Source organism: Petaurus breviceps, unplaced genomic scaffold (assembly GCF_028583685.1).
Source record: "Petaurus breviceps papuanus isolate PSGF00001 unplaced genomic scaffold, PetGlider_PUasm1.0 91041, whole genome shotgun sequence".
Classification (NCBI taxonomy): domain Eukaryota; kingdom Metazoa; phylum Chordata; class Mammalia; order Diprotodontia; family Petauridae; genus Petaurus; species Petaurus breviceps.
In genome coordinates this window covers 23,729,463-23,749,122 of record NW_027187400.1, presented here as the reverse complement: position 1 = coordinate 23,749,122, position 19,660 = coordinate 23,729,463, and the positions used below count along the sequence as shown (strand labels likewise).

The following is a 19,660-nucleotide window of genomic DNA, read 5'->3' as shown; positions in this document are numbered from 1 at the left end:
ACAAGCCAAAGACTAACGAGGGGCAGGGCAGGGCCAGTGGTGGGGGAGAGAGCCGGGGTCAGTCCCTGCCCAGACTCGGAAGGATCACGAGCAGGGCCTTGGCCATTTCCTTAACTCCTGTCCTGCTCTGACCCAAGCAGATGCCCGTGGATGCCCATCTGCAGCAGGGCTGGAGATCGTGGGGGAGACACGCCAGGCCCAATGCCTGAGGCATCCAGGAAATGGGTGGCAGGGAGAACTCTGGCTTTTCCGGGCCTGGACACCACCTCCAGGTCCAGATGGAGAGCCTAATGGGGTCTCTGGAGACAAATCTGAGCTCTTCCTCCCAGCCCCACCTTGGGGGCCTCAAAGGCACCAACCCCCTTTTAAAGAGCCTCATTCAAAGGCCCATCTCTGGCCAGGTCCAGAGTCCAAAGATAAGTGTCAGCCAGACACATAAAGGGGTTTTCTGGGAGTTACTTCTGAGCCGACCCACATATCCCAGGGCAGGGGGGTAAGGAGCGGGAAGCATGAGGTAATTCCTCAGAGACCCCAGGACCAGAGTTTTAGAGCTAGAAGGGGCTTTTTGATAATCATTCTAGCCCAATCCAGTTTTACATATGAGGAAGGTGAGACCCCTTTTCCCCCACGGTCACACAAAACTGAGCAAGGTCTTCTCACTCAAAAACCACTGCTCTTTCTACTGTAAGGTTGGCAGAGACAGCCTGCTCATGGATGACTGCATTACCACAGGCCGATTACATCACCCTGCTGGGTCTCAGTTTCCTCATCTGTAAAATGGGAATGCGGTCCTGTAGCAGTTACCTCACAGGGCTGTTGGGAAGATCCAAGGATCGAGGCAGACAAAGAGCCTTAAAGTTTTCTTTAAAAACAAACAAACAAAAACCAAAACCAAACAAACAAAAGAGATGGCTATTATCGTTATCACCACTTAAGGACCCTTAAGGTTGTGTCGCCACCAGCAAATGTTTAACAATCAGCTGTCTGAAAAGCAGGACACGCCTTTAACTTTAATTTGCATTATTACACTTTCTCCCCATCACTTTCTCACATCCAGACAATCCACCTAACAATAAACCAGACCCGATCTGAAGCTTGCTGATTTCCAAGGTGCCAATGCTCACACATTTTTTAGCAAACACACAGATTGGCTGGAGCGTGCCCGGAGGAGAGCAACCAGCCTGGCGGAGGGGCTGGAGACCAGTCTGGCTGAAGGAGCTAGGAAGGCTTAGCCAGGAAGAGAAGACTTGGGGGGACAAGAGAAACCTCTTCAAGTATTTAAAGGGTGGTCATCAGAGGAGTGAACCAGGAGCAGGGGACGGAAATCATGAAGAGGCAGTTTAGGCTTAAAGTAAAAGGGAAAAAGATGTGAAAGCAAAATTTGATGTAAAAACCACCCCAAGGAGAGATGTTCAGAAGGAGAAGGCCAGACTGGATCAGATGACCCCTGATGACCCAACTCTAAGAGCCTTCTAGCCAAAGGCCAACCCTCCCTCGCTGCCCCTTAGTGATCTGCCCCTGGTCAGTGGGGCTAGAAAGCTGGACTAAATTCAAGTCTGGCCTGGCTGAGTGACCCAAACAATTCCCTAAAGCTGTAAATTGAAGAGAAGGGTACTGACTTGTACTAGTAGATGGAAATTCCCAATAAAAATCACAGATCCCCTGGATCTGGTCAATTCCAGGCAGAACCTGAACCCAGCTCCTCTGAGGCCTGATCCAGGCCTCCCTCCAGGTGAGGCTGGATGCGTCTTAGACCACAATCCACCTTCTGCTCCCCAGGTCTACGATTACATAGCGGTGACTGTATGGAGACACCAAATGGTAGCACAGGCACCCTGTGGCAGGTCACAGCAAACTGGACTGGGGAGCACGGTCACGCTGCCCAGCCCCCACTGGAGCTACCAGCAGCCTTTCTAAGCTCCGGGACCTCACAAGCTTCATTATAGTGCCAGGATGCAGTGAATCCCAGAGGAGCCGGAGAGCCCACAGCCCCTGCCAGGTACCAATTCCCACATGGACTCGGCCCCCGGGAATCATGAGGAGTGGAAACATCAGAAAAGGAAAAACTAATGGGGCTGTTTTGCCCAGGGAAAGTAGAAAACAAAACAAAAAAATAAGGCCTGACCTAACACAGCAGGACAGGAAGCAATTATCTCTTCATTAGGGGGGTGAGTTTGGGGGGGGTGGGGGTTATTTTGGCTGCTTGGGAGCAGGGGGAGAGGCCTAGGCTTTGATGAGACTTTTCATAGTTCCACACACCAGAGGTTATCTTTTTAGGGAGCCCAGGGGCACCATCTGCAGCTTCAGAGAAGTAGCCAGATGAGGAAATGAAAATGCACTCATTCCAACTTGTCTCCCATTTGGCCCTCTCCTCTCCGCTCTCCCCCAGTCTACCTTGGCATAGCTCCCGTTTTCTTGTCCAGCCCACAGGGTCTTCCTGCTGCCGCCCACGTAATCCTCCTAGGGTACTACTGGGATTACATCTCTCCTCCACTGCCCACCTTGCAGCCTCAGAGCTGGAAGGGGCCTCACTGGCCATCTGGTCCATCCTCCTCATTTTACATCCGAGGAAACTGAGGCCCAGAGCCAAGAAGTGCTTTGTCACAGTCAATGTTCCAAAGCTGATAATTTTCCCACTACACCAGAGCCCAGCTGCTTCACTGGAACAAAGTTTCCTTCTCCAATATAGAACATAAAAGGCTGTCAGACTCTAAGGAGAAATCTGCTTTTTCTTGGGGCAGTCTATTTCCCTTTGGGGGCAGCTCTCATCCTTTGTATGATTTTCCTGCTATTGTGTCTTTATTTGCCTGTCTGCAATGACCCTCCCCCAATATCTCCTGCTTCTGTCCCTCAGGGGCCAGATGGAAATAGTCTGCTCCCTCATCTATGGGACCCTAAGCAAATCATAATCAGTGCCCTAGACAATGCTCCAAACCTATAAGAAGGTGCCCACCTGCATCAGTAAAGGGAATTTCCTCACCTGGGAGTCTTCTCTACCAATGAAATCACAGGCTCAGCCCCTATCTTCCACATGGGGATTAAATGGCAGAACAAGAATTTGAACACAGGCCCTCTGATGTCAAATTATCTGTTCATTCCACTTAGCCATAACGCATTTATACACGTACTGAACTCCCCAGATGGTTTCCAGACAAATTGCTTGTCTAGCTTTTTCTTTTTAATCTTAAACTTGGGAAGTTGATTTTTTGAACCCAAGAGTAAGACTTTACATTTACCTCCATTGAATTTCATTCTGTTATGTGCCCAGTGTCTTAGCCAGTCAGGATCTGTTTAAAATAAATCCTGTCTCTGCCATCCAGTGTACCCCTCCCCATTTTTGGTCCTCCACAATCTGGCTCCAATTTAGCTGTCCAGCCATATCTCAGACAACTCTTCTCTACGTATCTGATGTCCCATCTAGGCAAAATGGAGTCTTCATCCCCCATTCTCATCCTGCCCCATGGCTGGTCTGTGCCTTTCCTCAAAACCCCACCTCCCTTTATATCCATCAGCTAAGTGTCTCCCCTCTCTATTCAAGGCCACACTAAATGACTGAATGACCAGCTTTGACACCAGGATGCTAAGCACTCAGGGGGTACCTTCTCCATGAAGCCCCCTTGGGCCCCTTCCTGCCCCCATCCCCAAGCCAAAGTGCTCCCTTCCTCCTCATAGTTTGGATACTACTTTGCCTAGTATCTTCTGCACCTTCTCTCCCTTGTTATCATGGAGTTATTTGTCTATTTTTTCCTTGGGGTCAGTATCGGAGATACTTTTGAATCTCTAGCACCAAGCATGGGTCCTGGCACATAGTAGACATTTAATTTCACTGAATGTCACAAAAAGACCCAAGGACTAGTGGAGATTATGAGACCCACCCACCCAATAAGCCTCCAGTCCAAATGAAAGTCCCATTCATTCCTTTGCATATCACAGCCCTCCAGAAGACAAGTAGAGAGACTGAGAAGGAAACCTTAGGGGTTTTGTCCTGCATGATTCCTGCTTCTGAGTGGACTCCCTCTCTTTAAGGGCCCCACCCTAATCTCATTCATAACATTGGCAAAACCCTTAGCTGGTCCCACCAAAGCAACTATATGCCTGATTTTGCATCTAATTTGCAAAATTCCACCTGGATGCTGTGGGGCCTACTGGCTGGTCTCAAGGTTCCCCAAGGTGGCGCTACCCGCCGGACCAATGATGCCCATCCAGGAAGACATTCACAAGCTGTAGCTTGAATGGGCACCTGGGCACCCATTTCTCAACACAATTCCTCTCTGTGAGTTCAAAGTCCAGAGTCTCTGAGCCCAAATGACGATGGGAGGGGATGAGACACACCTGTCCCTGGCGCCCATGGGGCGGGACAACCAGGGATGCCAGCTAGGACACACACATACAGGATCAGCGTCCTCCACCTCACCTTCAGGTTCTCCTTTAGCAATTGCAGACCCCCTAGCCCACCATCACCTAAAGACTCAGGAGCTTTCTTCAAGACCCCAACAAGTTAAGAGTCATCCAATAATGCCAAGGGCCGCCTCAACCTCTGTGACCAGCCTCGAGGGGCACACTGGTGGTTTAATGGATGGCGTGAACATTTTCTTGTCCTGTACCAGGTATCGGGGGTGTTGCTAGCTTCACGCCTGGCTTAAAGGGTGCACCAATGGCTCTTTCATTTTCCATTTAGCTGATGTCATCAGGGCCAGGATGGAGGGACAGCATGGGGGGGGGGGGGCCCGCGGTCCACAGCAGGTCTCCGGCTTGATTGGTTGGTCCCAACCACATCCTACCTCTGCTGACCTCAGCAATGACCACGGACATCTTTAATCATCCTGTGTTTCGGCTCACCATCCCTGTGATTTTCCTGACCAAAACACTCCTCCCTTAATATGTTTTCCCCTGTTCGAATGTAAGTAAGCTCCTTGAGGGCAGACTTTCTTGTTTGATCTGTATTTCCAATGCTACGCATGGTACCCAGAAAACAGTAGTCCCTTAATATATGCCCTTCCATTTATTCATGATACACCAAATTCTGGCTTTGCCGTTCATGATTTGGGGCAAGATGCTAAACTTCCAGAAGCCTCAGTTTCCTCAAATGCAAAATGTGGAGGCTGAACTAGCCCCTTCCAATCATAGACCTATCACCCTATATTGTATTCTTTCAACAGAATATAAACTCCTGGAAGGCAAAGGCTGCTTTTCATTATTAAGCTGACATGATTAACAAAACAATAAATCAAGTTTGATGTGTAGCATTTGCTGATTTCTGAGGTGAATAAATGCTCATGATGAAAGTGTAAGCGGTGGCTCTTGGGAGCTGGTATGAGCTGCCTCTGGCATGCCCCTAATTCTAATCCCAGCTCTCTCACTAACTCACTGTGATCCTCAGGTAAATCACTCCAATTCAGTTTCCCCATGAGTGGCTTCAATACCTGGGGGGATCACAGATTCAGAGTTCAAAGTGACTTTCGAGATCAGTCTAATGCACCCATTTTACAGACAGCATAGAGAAAGGGCTGAAAATGCTTGCTGAATTGGATCAGATCTGAGATCTGAGCTTCCTAATTGGCAGGAAAAGTGACTGTCATTGTCTCCTCATTTATATCACCAAAACCAGGCACTGAGTTGTCCGAGGTGGCCAAATCTAGGCATGGATTGCTGGAGAGGTCACTGGATTTGGAGTCAGGAACACCTGGGTTCATCCCACCCCCTCAGATCCTAACTTTGTGACCACCAGGAAACATAATTTCACTTCCAGGTCTCAGTTTCCTTATCTATAAAATAGAGATGGGCAGCAAGGTGGCAAAGAGTGATGGTCCTGGAATCAGGAAGACTCATCTTACTGAGTTCAAATTCGGCCCCAGACACTTACTAGCTATGTGATCCTGGGCAAGTCATTTAACCCTGTTTGTCTCAATTTCTTCACCTGTAAAATGAGCTAGAGAAGGAAATGGCAAATCACGAAGTCTGAAATGCGTGAACAACAAAAAGGGGATGATTGTGGCACCTATCTCCAAGGCTGCCAGGAAGCTGGAGTAAAATAATATATGTATATATAATAAAGTTACTATTTTTCTATTCTACTATATTATAGAAATGCTTGTTTTATTTCTTTTGCTTTTTGCTTTTTGGACGGGGGAAGGCAGGGCAATTGGGGTTAAGTGACTTGCCCAAGGTCACACAGCTAGTAAGTGTTAAGTGTCTGAGGTCACATTTGAAGTCAGGTCCGGTGCCAGCTAGCCACCCCTGCTTGTTTTACGTCTTAAGAGTTCAGAATAAAATAAATAAAAAAATTTAAAAGATAATCTATGTAAAGGGCTTTATAAACATTAATGTGCCATATGAGCACCAGTTATTATTTTTATTAATTTATATTGATATTATCTGATTTATGGATCAGAGAAGAAGAGTTAAGAGCTCACCAGAAATTTCAAGCACTTTGCTGGCTCTTATGATATCCTGGACTGTCAGAGTCAAAGGGGAGCTAAGAGACCATCTATTCCAGCCTCTCATCCATCTGTCAAATGGGTACATTAGACTAAATGCCCTCTAAAGTCACTCTGAGCGCCGAGGCACTGATCCCACTCATGAAGAAACATAATTGGAGCTTCTCAGCCAAGGATCACAGTGAGTTAGAGGGAGCGAGTCAGGATTAGAATCAGGGCAGTGCTGGGGACAGCTCATACCAGCTCCTAAACACCACGGCTACGTTTTCAGACATCAGCAAAGTGCTACAAATCAGGACTTGATTTATTGTTTTGTTGGTCATCTAGGCTTAAGAAAGTCGTCCAATACGTGTTCGTTAAGCAATTATTACATGCCACCCATTGTGCTAAGGGGAAAAAAAAAGGTGGTGGAGAAAATATAATAATCAAGATCAAACTTTAAAATGTGATGGAATACATTTCCCTCCCCTCCCCCCACCCCCTTCCCCCACCTTGAAAGCCAGTTGTTAAACATTTACTAACACACCCCTGATTACAGCTCAGGTGTCCTCTCTTCCAGGCTCTCATAACCACCTATAAAGAAGCCAGTATTCTTTCATCTCATGGAGAGCTGGAAGGGACATTAAAAACCACTTTATCCAATTCCTTTATTTTATAGCCAAAGAGACTGAGGCCCAGGAAGTATAAATGGGTGGTTGAATAAAATAAAATAAACATTTACCAAGTAACCTGCCTACAGCTTATAAGTAGTTGAAACAGGATTAGAACTCAGGTCCTGAAACTCCAACTTCATCGGGTGCTTTTTTTTGTCTTTTTAAAGAACTGTGCTGCCTGCCTACCACATCTACCATGCGGCTTTGGCTTTGAGTCCCTTATGAAAAGGTCCTTAAGCCATGGTTGAGCCCACCAAGAGAAGTGACCCCAGGGCCCCAAACCAGAAAAGCCCACTGCCCAGCTTCTCCTCCATGCCAACCGAGGGGAGGCTTCCCCATGATACACCTTGCCTCCCTCTTCCCCCAAGAGTTTCCCTAGCCAGGACTGGGAGTTCCTACCTTCCATCCAGAAGGGACAGGGTCTGAAGTCCATTCCAACCTGCTGGGGCTTTTCTCGTTCCCCTTGGCAAGGAGGGGCTGATGACAGTAGCCAGAGACGGAGACGGGGAGGGAGGGGAAGAGATCTTTGCCTTCAATCAGTGGAGTCTGTTGGTCCTACAAAACCAAAATAAGGACAATGGAACATTGGTCCTTCATGCTATGGTGGAAGTCAGATAAAGGGGGAACAGGGATACAGCACATTACATGATAACCAACCAATGATATGGGTTAAGAGATCCCAGGGTCCTGAATGCCAACAAATAATGGAGTGTGAGTTTTGTGAATGTCAGTCCACAACCAAGCATCAAAGTCCCAGGTCTAGGGTTCCAATGCTTTGGGCCATATTTAGTCAATCAATCAGTGTGAGACTTGGCACCCAATGTATGAGCCAATCAAGTGTAAACACTAATAGCCTAATCGAGTATGAACTTGAACCATCCTCCCACACATTCCCTCCAACCTTCGACAGTGTACAATGCCTAATTCAGTCCAAAGCACCTACTATGTACAAAGTACCCCAAGGAAGCCCAGCTTGAGAACAGACCAATGGAATTCAAGCGACCATATCTTGCCATGAGCTCAGTGGTCTCCCTGGATTCAATTCGACTCAACAGACACCTACTATGTGCAAAGATACTGGGGGTTTAGGGACAAAACAAAATTAATTTAAAAATTTTTTTAATTTAATTAAAACAAAAAAATTAAAAGATGGACAGAAAAGAGAAGCCTGCATACAACAGGATAAATGTAATTTCAAGAAAAGCACTAACATTTGTGGGAATTAAAGTCCTTGAGTAACAGGATGTCCCCAGAGTGTCCTTTGGAGGAAGTTAGGGAGCTGAGGAGGAGGGCAGGTTCTAGACACGGGAGACCAGCTGAGCAAAGACACACACCAACTAGCTGACCAGCTGAGCTGGAGCGGGACAAAAAGTAGGGAGTGAGTCTGGGAAGAAGAAGAAGACAAAGTCTGGAGGGTGCTTAATGACAGGCCAAGGCCTTTGCATTTTGTCCTAACGTAATAGGGAGCTGGTGAAGGTTATGAAGCAGGGGAGGGACATGTCCACTCCTCTGAGTTTTAGGAGAATCATTTTGAGTGGAAAATGGATTGGAGAGAGGTGAGAGGGGAAGCAGGGAGTCCAGCTGGGTGGCTATAATCCTGAGTCTGACCACCTAACCTATCAATAATCAACACTTACCCGACTTATTAATCAGTGAACATTTATTATGAATCTACTATGTGCTTGCATTGTGCTAAGTGTAGGGGGATGCAAAAAGAGGCAAAAGCTGCCCTCAAGGAGCTTACAGTCTAATGGGGGACACAAAAAGCAAATAAATACGTGCAAAGCAAGCTCTATCCAGGATAAATAGGAAATAATGAACAGAGGGAAGGCACTGGAATGAAGGGGGGTGGGGGGAAGGCTTCCTGTAGGAGGTGGCACTTGAGTTTGGACTTAAAGGAAGCCAGGGAGGTCAGCAGGGTGGAGATGATACCAGGGCAGAGGTCAGCTCCTAATTCCCAAAAGTTTGAGGGAATGAGTCTCTGAGGATAAGAATATGAGGAATATACACACACACAGACACACACGTATGTGTGTGCATGTATATGTATTTATACACACACACTCACACACCCCTCCACCATCTTGGGACAGTCTCACTTTTACCCCTGCCCACTGACTCCCCACTGACCATTCACACCTGCATAATGTGGGGTAAGACCCTTGACTTTCATGGGCCTCAGTTTCCCCAAATCCTTGTGTCATCCTTGGTCTCCCCTTTCCTTCAGAAAACAAGGAACAAGTCCAAATGTAGATGGATGCCCTCTACACATATGCTGCTGGTCTGAGAGGCAGGCCTGAAAGCCCGGAAGGTGGTCACTGGAGGAGCAAGGCCCAATACCTTTCCTCTCCCTCCCCCTGCCACTACCACTCCTCTGGTGTGGAACTATTTAATCAGACAAAGCCTGAACTAGACAGGCGTGCACACACTCACCCTCAATCACACACATACACTCACATTCACATGCACACGTTCACACTTACATTGTCACAATACTCTCAGTACATACACAAACTCAATCACAAACACTTATTCACACACTGTCACACTATCATACATGCACACTCAGGTACAGACTCTCTCTCTTATATACACACACACACACACACACACTCCAAAAAGGGGCTGCTGAAGGAGATTTGTGCTGATAGGTGCCAAGCCAAAAACACTCAGCCAAAGAAAGCCACTGCCCTGCTACTGGCAGTCTCCGTGTCAATTTAAGCAAATATTGTGATGTTTCCATGGCGATCCCTGTTTTGAATATCTACTACAACTCACTTTTTTAAAGGGCTTTTCCTGTTTGTGTTTCAACTTCAAACCTGTAAATATTTTTGGTCTCCCCCCCAAAAAAAACCCCCAAATTTGTTCTGGCATTCAAAGCTCCACCAGCGCCAACTGTGCCCTGGCTCCCCAGCCCAGGGACTCGGCTCCCAGAGGTCAGCCTGCATGGCAGTGTGGGGTGTGGACTGGTGAGGGGGGCAGGGAAGGCCGGGAGCCAAAGGGAGGCTCTCACACTCCCACCCACCCTCTCCTGGCAGCTGGCATCCCACATGGAGGGTCAGGACTGAAACTCTGGCTCTGTCTCCTGTATTTCATCCCTGCACACGGGGCGATTGCGGCATCCCCAGTATCTGCCTGTTTCCCAAAGTGGGTGAGCGGGGCTGGCGCTGACGTCACAGCCTGGCATGGTGTAGGCAGCTGCCAGGCAGGTTTCCCCCACTCACCCTGACCCTCCCAGCCCCTGGGCCTCCCAGGAGAGGGAAACTGGCCTCCTGTATTCAAGGGGATGGGCCCAGGGGCCCAGGTCAGCTTCACATCTCCCAAACTGTGGGCTCAGAGTAGGAATAGGCCTGAATCTCTGAGAATAAAAATTTAGATTCACATCTCCCCTCTCACCCACCCACTCACTTCTTTGGGACAATCCCTAAGGATCCTTCTGAGATGGAAGGGATGGATAGTCCTGCTAAGTGCCCCAGGGGCCCACCCCACCCTGCAGCACAACACAGGGTTAACAGTGGGGTTTCCTGGTTTCCATGGATTCTGGCCAAGCCCCTAATGTGAGTTTCGTGTGATTTGGGGGAAGTGAATTTCCTTTGTTTTCCAGTTTGGGAATTTTTTTTTCTTTAAAAAAGAGGAAAAAACACTTTAATGGGGATGTTGAGGGCAATAGGAGACTCAATGCTCTGGGCCTGGCCTCACTGCCTGTCAGCTCAGAATTCCCACAAGATCCTTCCTGGACATCCCACCCCTGAACAAAGAGTTCCATCTGGACCCCTTTTCAGAATAATGTCTTTAAATGCATAAAATAAAATATGTAGGATTACAAAGGAAAGCAGAGATTTGCGAAAAAATAAAGATGTCATTTTTTCTCATCTAAGTTCACAGACACCCTCAAATCTATCAGATTAAGAAGCCATGCCCTTGAGGGTCTCCCTGTCTGGGGAGAAGAAGGGGGATGTGCCTGGTTCCCTGGAGTCTACCTGAGGACCACAGCTTGGAAATTAGCAAGATTCCATTGTTAGCTTCCCTCTCAGCTTTTTCAAGATGGCTTCCTTGTTTCCACCTTTCTCACCCCTAGAAAGGTTACCCAAGTCAGGTCATTCCTGAAGTCTGGGGCACCATGCCAGGCATGGCACAGAATATGAAGGCAAATGCAAAAACTCTCCCTTTCCCCAAAGACCTTCCATCCCCCTGCAATGTTATAGTGTCCCCGGACTCAAAGGTGGATCCAGCGTCTGAATGGCAGAGCCCCAGTCTTAGGGAACCAATTCAATCAATCAGCAAACAGTTATTAAGCCAGACACTGTGTTAGGCACTGCTGATAACAAAGACAAAAGTGAGACAGGTCCTCCCTTCAAGGGGCTTACAGTCTCCGAGGAAAATACAACATATTCACAGAGAAGTAAACACAAGAAACATCTGTAGTGATGGGAGTGGGGTGGGGTCCAACTAACCACTGGGAAAATTAGGAAAGGCTTCTTGCAGGAAGTAGCTAATTACAGAATATGTGAGACAGACACCTGGGATGGCCTCCATCCAGGGCTGCCTCCAGCAAAGAGGTCTGACTGGGCCATCAGGAATGTCCCAGCTCTGACAAGCAGTTGACCCAAGAGTAGGCGTGTCCAAACCACCACAGATCTTCCCAGTTCCTGCCATCCCCCTGTCCTGAAGGTGAGTATCCCTCCTGGACTCAGACACTTATGAAGTGCAAAGGCTGGGGTGTGGCCTTCCCAAGGGACTGTCCCCAATCAAATATCCTGACCCACTTACCTAACCAGGCCATAGGCATCAAGGCCCTGGGGCAATGGGGCCCTACCCATGGCATCAGCAGCTTCCTCCAAGAGATAGACAAATAAACAGGTTGAGTCTCTGGGCTGAGTAGCACTGGAGAGAGCCAAGAGGGTGCATTTTGACCTCCTGGGTCTTGCTATCTTCACCCTCTGGACCTCTATCCCTTTCTAGACCTTCGGCCTGCTCCCACATTGGCTATCTTCTCCAACTAGAGTGTGAGATTCTGGAGAGCAGAGACAATCTTTTTTTTTCTATTTGGATCCCCAGAACAGTGCTTGGTATACAATAAGTGCTTAATAAATGACATTCATTCATTCATTCATTCATTCATTCATTCATTCATTCATTCATTCATTCATTCTTATTTCCTGGCCATGCTCTGAAATTCTGTAACATAGAAGGAAAGGTCAAGCTTCATTCTTTCCTATAACCCTAAATCCAGACTCTAAATTATATAATATGGAACTTGGGCGTCAGAGGACCTGGGTTCGAATACTTAGCACCCAAGTAAGAGAGTTACTTGCACAGCTGTACTTTCCTCAGCTATATTCCATCCAAACAGGCCTATATTTTTCATACACGACATCTCATCTTCCTCCTTTGTGACTATGCACAGGCTTTCCTCCTACACCAAGAATGCTCCCCTTCCTCCTCTCCATCTCTGGACTCCAGAGCTCCCTTTGAGGTGGTCCCACCTCCAACAAGCGTTTCCTTCTCCCCCCAGTTGCCAGCGTCACCCGCTGCCCAAAATACTTGGACATTTTTTGTATTTATTGTGCATGTTTTGTGGACCTGTCATCCTGCCCGCTGGACTACAGGCTCCTAGAGGGCAGGGACTGGCTCGATGTATGCCTTTTGCATACCCAGTGCCCATCAAGGGCTTGTTGAATGAATGGCTTAGCCAATCGATCTGTGAAATGAGAGAGCCAGAAAAAATGATTGCCAAGCTCAAGCCCGGCTCTGGCTCTTATTATCGTGTCTTGGTTGATCCCCTTCTGTTCTTCCTTCTCACCTGTCTGGAGCTGGGGCGGATCACTGTGTAAGGCTTAACCCACACTTATATTCAGAATCCAGTGAAATCCCATAACCCGAGAGTCAGGCTCTCCCGAGCCCTGGCCTCTGCAACCCCTCTCATTTTTTGCTCATGACCCAGGGACAAGCTATTTTATTCATCAAGGTGATTCCCAATGTCAACTACCACCTAATAGCAAACCCTGGGAGTCTGCTGGATTAAAGGCAGAGGCAGCTCTCATGTATCCTTCAGTCCCCAGTATGCTTTGGGATGGGGCTGCCCTGGATGTTGGGAGGTGGATGAGAGGGGGGTGTTGATAGTTCTGGCCAATAAACAGCCCCTCAGGTAAGGGCATGGCTGCAAACTCTCCCCACCCAAAGAGTGGCATTAGAATTTCAATTTCCCCTCCTTTCCCTAGTGTCCCCTTCAGAGGGTAGTCCTCCTGGGCAGAGCTGAGGAACTCTAGTCTTATGAAGCGAAGAAAAGGATTCCTGGTGACCAGTATGAACCAGACTCATAAAGCCTTAGAGACCATCTACCTTACCCCTTTCATTTTATGAAGGAAGAAACTGATGCCCATGATTTGCCCAGGGTCACAAAGGAATTGTAGATTTAGAATGGAAGGGCCCATAAAGACCACTGAGTACAATCCCCTCATTTCATAAATGAGGGAAATGAGGCCCAGAGAAGTTAAGTGACTAGCACAGGGGTGGGAATCCTGCAGCCTCCAGGCCACCTGTGGCCCTCTTGGTCCTCGGGTATGGTCCTTTGAATCCAAACTTCATAGCACAAATCCCCTTAATAAAAGAATCTGTTCTGTAAAACTTGGACTCAGTTAAAAGGCTGTACCTGAGGACCTAGAAGGCCACAGGTTCCCCACCTCTGGACTAGCAGGTGGCAGAGATTTGAACACAGATCCTCTAACTCCAAATCCGGGCCTCTCTCCATACACAACAGTAGGGTATAGTAGACGGGACCAGTCAGGAACCAGGGAGAGCAGAGTTCTATGTAGACCTATCTTTGACTGGTTGGAGTCTCTTTAATTCTCTGGGCCTCAGTTTCCCTTTCAGTAAAATTAGGGTACTGCACTACTGATTTCTAAAGTCCCTTATTCTAGTGGTTCAAATTCCACAATTTTCAAGCCTAGAAGATCAGAGAAGTTTTTGGGGGCCAAGAGAGGTATTTTTCTCGATACGAATTTGGGGTTGGGGTGGGCACTGGCCATGTCCCTGAGGAAGCGGCCCCATTGTCAAGAGAAGATGGGAGAAGAGGTCTAGGTAGGAGAGGGACAAAGAAGCCCCAAAGATGGCGGGCTCTATGGACTACAGGGGAAACAATCCAGAGATACGTATGTGTTGCCCAACTCTCAGGCCTATATGGAAAGGGGTAAGAGAAAAAAAAAACAATAATAAAATCCACATCTTAATACAAAAATCCACTATGACGTGTCGCAGCATGAAAGTGTTTTTCATTGCATTTTTCCTCTGTGATCTCACACAGCCTACGATGGGTCCGCCCAGTGCAGTGGGTATTTTGATGATACACAAACAGTGCAAACACATACATAATTAACAAAAACAAGAGCAGAGAAAATATTTAAATCAGTCCAAGTTGGCGTCTGGCCACCCCAGACCGCCCCCAGGAGCCCAGCTCCACTGCCTAAATGAATGGGGCTCCTTTACACTGGAGGGGGAGGCTCAGGAGAGAGGGAAAAAGGGGTCTCCTGGAAGAATCATGAAGCTGTCAATTCTCAGAATTTCCCAGAAACTTAAGAAGAGAAGGCAAGAAAAGTCAGTTTTGTCCTTTGGGTTTCACCTTATGAGGGTCCAAGGGACCCTCTTGGAGGCTGGGATTGAGTAGGATGGGACAGGATGAGTGTGACTGAGAACATGACCACACAGTCTCTCCTCTCCCTTCTCTTTTCTTTCTTTTCTTCTCCTCCTCCTTCCCCCTCTCTTCCTTCCCTCTCTCCTCTCTCTCCCTCTCTCTCTCTCTCTCTCTCTCTCCCTTCCTTTCTGTATCTCTCTGTTTCTCTGTCTATATTTCTCTCACCCTCCCTCCCCTCCCCCTTTTTAATTGTTGGATGAGTTTACAGAGCTGTTTGCCAAAAACAATCAACTCTAGGGAACTGAGTTATACAAAAAAGGGCGTGTCAACCGAGGGAGATGGGTATCCATGGCAACCACCACCTTTTTGCATTCGCCCAGGTGAAGCCAGGGCGAGGTGGACCTGTGGGGGTGGGGAGTTTGAGTCAGTAAGGAAAAGAGAGTCAGGGTGGGAAACACCCTCAGAAAACACCAGGGCCCACCAGCCAAAAGCACCTTAGGTGGATGGGGGTGCTTTTCCTTTCCCCCTTGTGCCCCCCAGCCTCAGTCAAAGACCACAGCACAGGTGGGGGCTGCTGGAACACACGCATGTATACATACATACACCCACACATGTACAGAGGGGTTTCAACACTCCCAGACTTGTGTTTCCACAGACTATTGCACAACAGGTGATGCCATTTTCTCTGGGCCCCCATCCTAAGGGGTGACTGCCCTCTTCCTGGAGTCAGGGAACTGGGGCTCCATCCCCAGCTCAGTTACCTGCTCCCTGGGGCAACCTGGGGCCAATTTCTTTACCTGTAAAATGGAGGCGGTGGGGGTGGACTAGATGGCCCTAAGGTTCCTTCTGACTAGATATCTGGTCCTATAATTCCAAATCATACCTCCCCAAGACTCAGTTCCTTCATCTGTAAAAATAAAATGAAGGGGTTTGCCCACATGGCTTTCCAAAGCCCTCCTAGCTCTGAATCTGTGTTCTAAGGCTCTTTCCTCTTCTTAATCATAGAAACAAGAATTTTAAAACCTAGGCCAAGAAAAGGAATAAACAACACACAAATACACAGACAGATACTGGGGTGCTGGGTCTACCCTCCTTGCTGGAGGCATCAGGAGAGAAGAGTGTATGTGTGTGTGTAGGGGGGTGTGCTTTCTTTCTGGAGCAGATTTTGACACATGCATCACTGTGGGCTGGGAACAAGGGGTGTGGAGGGACCCAGCTGCATTTTTCCCAGATCTTACAAAAGAAAACAGAGAATTCCTCAGAGGCAGTGAGGGCAAATTGGATGGAACAAGCTGGAGGGGGCAGAGAAGGGGGCACACATGCCAGGGTGCACGTACGGGCCCCTCCTGCTAAAGGAAGGCCCTGAGCATTCAGTCTAGAGCCAGTGGATTCCTCCCTGACTAGGGGCCTTCTGTCTCTAAGACTCAGGGCCATGAGGGAAAGGCAGAATCAGTAGCAGGGTCCCCAACCCAGGAGAAATGGGAACCAGTGGAAAGAGACTTTTATAACTCTCACTAAACCAAGATGTTGCCAGGTCAGAAGAGCTAAGGAGTGCATCAGTAAAACCATTCCTCTCTCTGCCTTCCAAAAGCCACCCCCAGCCTAGTCATGGGAGTGAGGGAAAAGGGGGAATCAATCAATCAATCAATCAAATCAACATTTATTAAGCTAATGCTTAATAGTCAGACTCACATCAAAGGTGACTGCCTTAGACTAGAGAAAGGTTTCTAAACCAATGCTCTTTGGGTCCAACCTGGCTCTTTTATCACAACCTGGCTTTAGAGAGCACTGGGCTTGCATTCACAGGATAGTCCAACCTTTTTCCTGGAGGACCTTGGAAATATCACTTAACCTCTCCAGGTTTCAGTTCCCTCATCTGTAAAAACAGAGGGTGGGAACAGAGGACCTCCAAGGTGCCCTCCAAGATCCTGTGATCCCTTTAAGGACCCCACTGCCCTGATGAGGAAGAGGCAGACCTTGGAGTTTGGGAAGAAGGAAATCGCTCTTAGAGGACCCAAGAGCTGAAGCCTCCAGAAGGTACCAAAGGGTTGCTCCCAAATCTCCCCACTGTCAGGCACTCAGAAGTGGAAACAGGGTTGACGGCTCAGCCTTTTCTACCATCGACCACCCAAACTCATTCAGATATTTCCTCTCTCCCTTTCTTTCTTTCTTTCTTTTTTTTAAAATTTAATGTTCTCTATAATTCATCCGTCCCAGAAGATAATCGATAGAGTTCGTAATGAAAATCTGAGCCATATTTTATGAGCCGCCGTAAGCCTAAAGGACCACATCAGCAGAGCTGGCGTTGGCTTTGGGGATCTGTCTTGCCTACCCCTTGGATGACTGCTCCCCCTCTCCAGCCCTGGCAATGATGAAGGCGACCATGAGGCCGAGTAGGGAGGGGAATGTCCAACTCACTGCAGTCTCTCTTTTCCTTCCCTGTTTGACCCTAGTGGGGGCAGAAGGTACAACCAAAATCTGTCCCCTACACCAAGAACCCAATAAGCTGAATGGCTGAATTCATCTATGTCAGATCTTCTCTGCAGGTATGGCCCCTAAGTGATCCACCATCATCTCCCCTTGGGTACCCTTCTTGTCCTGATTTCCTGCTAACTCTGGTCCCCAATCTTCAAGAAGCTCCAACTGGTACCTACTAAACAGAAACCTACAACAGCTCCTCCTGGTCCATTCCCATCCCTGAGATGGCAATAAGTGTTCTGTCCTTGGGAGTCAGGGAGACCTGGGCTCGAACCCTTTCTCAGTCACTCCAATCAATAAGCGAGCATTTATTAATTGCCTACTAGGTGCCAGCAAGAGCTAATGGAAAAACAGCTAATCCTGGGAGCCGGGAAGACTCTGGCTCAAGGCTTACCTCTGACGTATCCTAGCTGAGTGACCCTGGACAAGATGCTTTGCTTCTCAGTATGGTACAATGGAGAGAACATTGATTCTGGCATCAGAAGATCTGGATTCAATTCCAGACCAGCCCCAGACCATCCTATAAGACTGCCTGACTTGGTAGGAGGCACGTCCTAATCCCCAAGAGCTCCCTACACCAATGAAATCACAGATCCAGACTTTATCCCTTGATGGGCCACACTAAGAGCTGGGACTATGAAGACAAAAATGAAACCATTCCTGCCCTCAAAAAGCTTACATTCATCCCCAACAGGGGCAAGAGACAATATATACAGGTAAAGGTATATATGAGACATATACAAAGTAAACACATTGGCACTACACTGAGCTTTCCATTTTTACAATTATAAAATGGAATGATAACTACCTCACAGGGTTGCTAAGTGAAATTTCATTATAAATATATATACACATATATGTACATAGACATATATATACACACATATATTTGCTTTGAAAACTTAAAATACTATAGAAACATCAGCTGTTTTTATTATGAGCTTGGTAGGCCAGTCTCAGGGTCACAAGATCTGGGTTCAAGTCTGCATCCTTACATTTATTAGCTGGTTACAAGTCAGTTTCATCTGTAAAATGGGGACAAAAATATCACCCACTTTCCTGAGTAAAGCAGCAACATGCCTAAGGATTATAATTTCCTATCCCTTTCCTGCTAGAGAAGGGCTTTCTTGGGAAGGTCAGTTTGAGGGACATCTACTCCTCTGCTCAGGTATGAGCTGCTTCCCCTATCCTCTTCCTAGAGCATATATGGGGGAGGGCCAAGGAAGGGTGGGGATTATCTCAGGGACCACAGAATCGCACCAAGGTGATGTCTGAGTTACATCTTAAAGGCAGCTTTTTTTGTTTGTTGTTTTAGAGAAAGGACTCTGAGGCAGAGGTAAAGAAGGAGGGCATTCAAGGTATCCCAGGCATCGGGCACAGCCAGTGCAAAGGTGTGAAGGTGGAAGATGAGTGAGGAACATAACTTACATTCATTTAGTGCCTCCCACTTTGCAAAGTTTGCCTTACACATACTGTCTCCTTGAAGCCTCCTACCAACCCCTCGAGGGAGGTGGGACCAGCACAGCTAATGAGTGCCTGGAGCAGAATTTGAACTCAGCTCCTCCTAACTTCAAATATAGTACTCTACCTACTATGCATCCCCCCATGTAAAATAAAATCCAAACTTACTCATGACCAGATTCCTAGATTACTGGATTTCAGGTCTAGAACTATGATTCTGTTATTTATTTGCTCAGATCATCTCTGATCAAACTTCTTTACAGATGAAGAAACTAAGACTCAAAGGGGGTGTCACCTGAAGCCAGGTGCCCATTTCTCAGTGCCCTTTTTTGTTGTCCCTCGGTGCTCCTGAGAGTCGGGCTGAGGGGCACAAGGGGGGGGGCCTGCTCACACAGCTGGACGTTAGGAGAAGCCGTCTAGCTCCTGAAGACTGATGGTGGGCACATTCCCGGCAGACAGAGTGGTCGACCCCCTCTCCCAGACCTTTGGGGATTTGGCTGATGGCAAGATTGCTTATCCCTGGAAAGAGGGTAGGGGAGCTCTCCTTGGTGAAGGGTCCTTGGCTGGGGCAGCCCCAGTGACACTGACTTCCGTCTCAGGATTCTCACTAATCAGCCTCAGTGACACAGAATTCTGACATGGAATTCTCACTGGGGAAGATTCCAACTTGCTTTCTTTCCCAAGGCACCAATGGGAGGTAGGATTGCCTCGATTTGCCAACCCTCCAACTTGGCTTTTGTCTTTGTTTTTTGTTTCTTTCTTCCCCCCCCCCCCATGTCTCTAAGAGGCACCCATTGTTCTGGCTGGGGAGGGGAGGGGGTAAGAGTCCTTCACTGGAAGGTTTCCCCCCCTTTATGATTTTTTGATTCCCCACTTTTGGATATTTTCTGTCACTTCCCACCCCACCCACCCCAAAGTTTCCCTGGCCTTTAAATATTTATTTTTTTGGGTTGGTTTCAGGTGCCTCTGTTTTATCAAACAATCAGCCCTGTGAGGTTTGT

At 47.7% G+C, this 19,660-nt stretch overlaps 1 protein-coding gene across 1 annotated transcript in view; it reads right to left on the bottom strand.

The window, feature by feature from the left end:
• CASZ1 (castor zinc finger 1) overlaps nucleotides 1-19,660 on the bottom strand; it is a 245,884-nt gene that overhangs the window by 192,371 nt on the left and 33,853 nt on the right. Inside the window, exon 2 of the mRNA XM_069078947.1 lies at nucleotides 7,490-7,645. The gene's annotated coding sequence lies outside the window, so the exon portion shown is untranslated. The remainder of the gene's footprint in view (nucleotides 1-7,489; nucleotides 7,646-19,660) is intronic.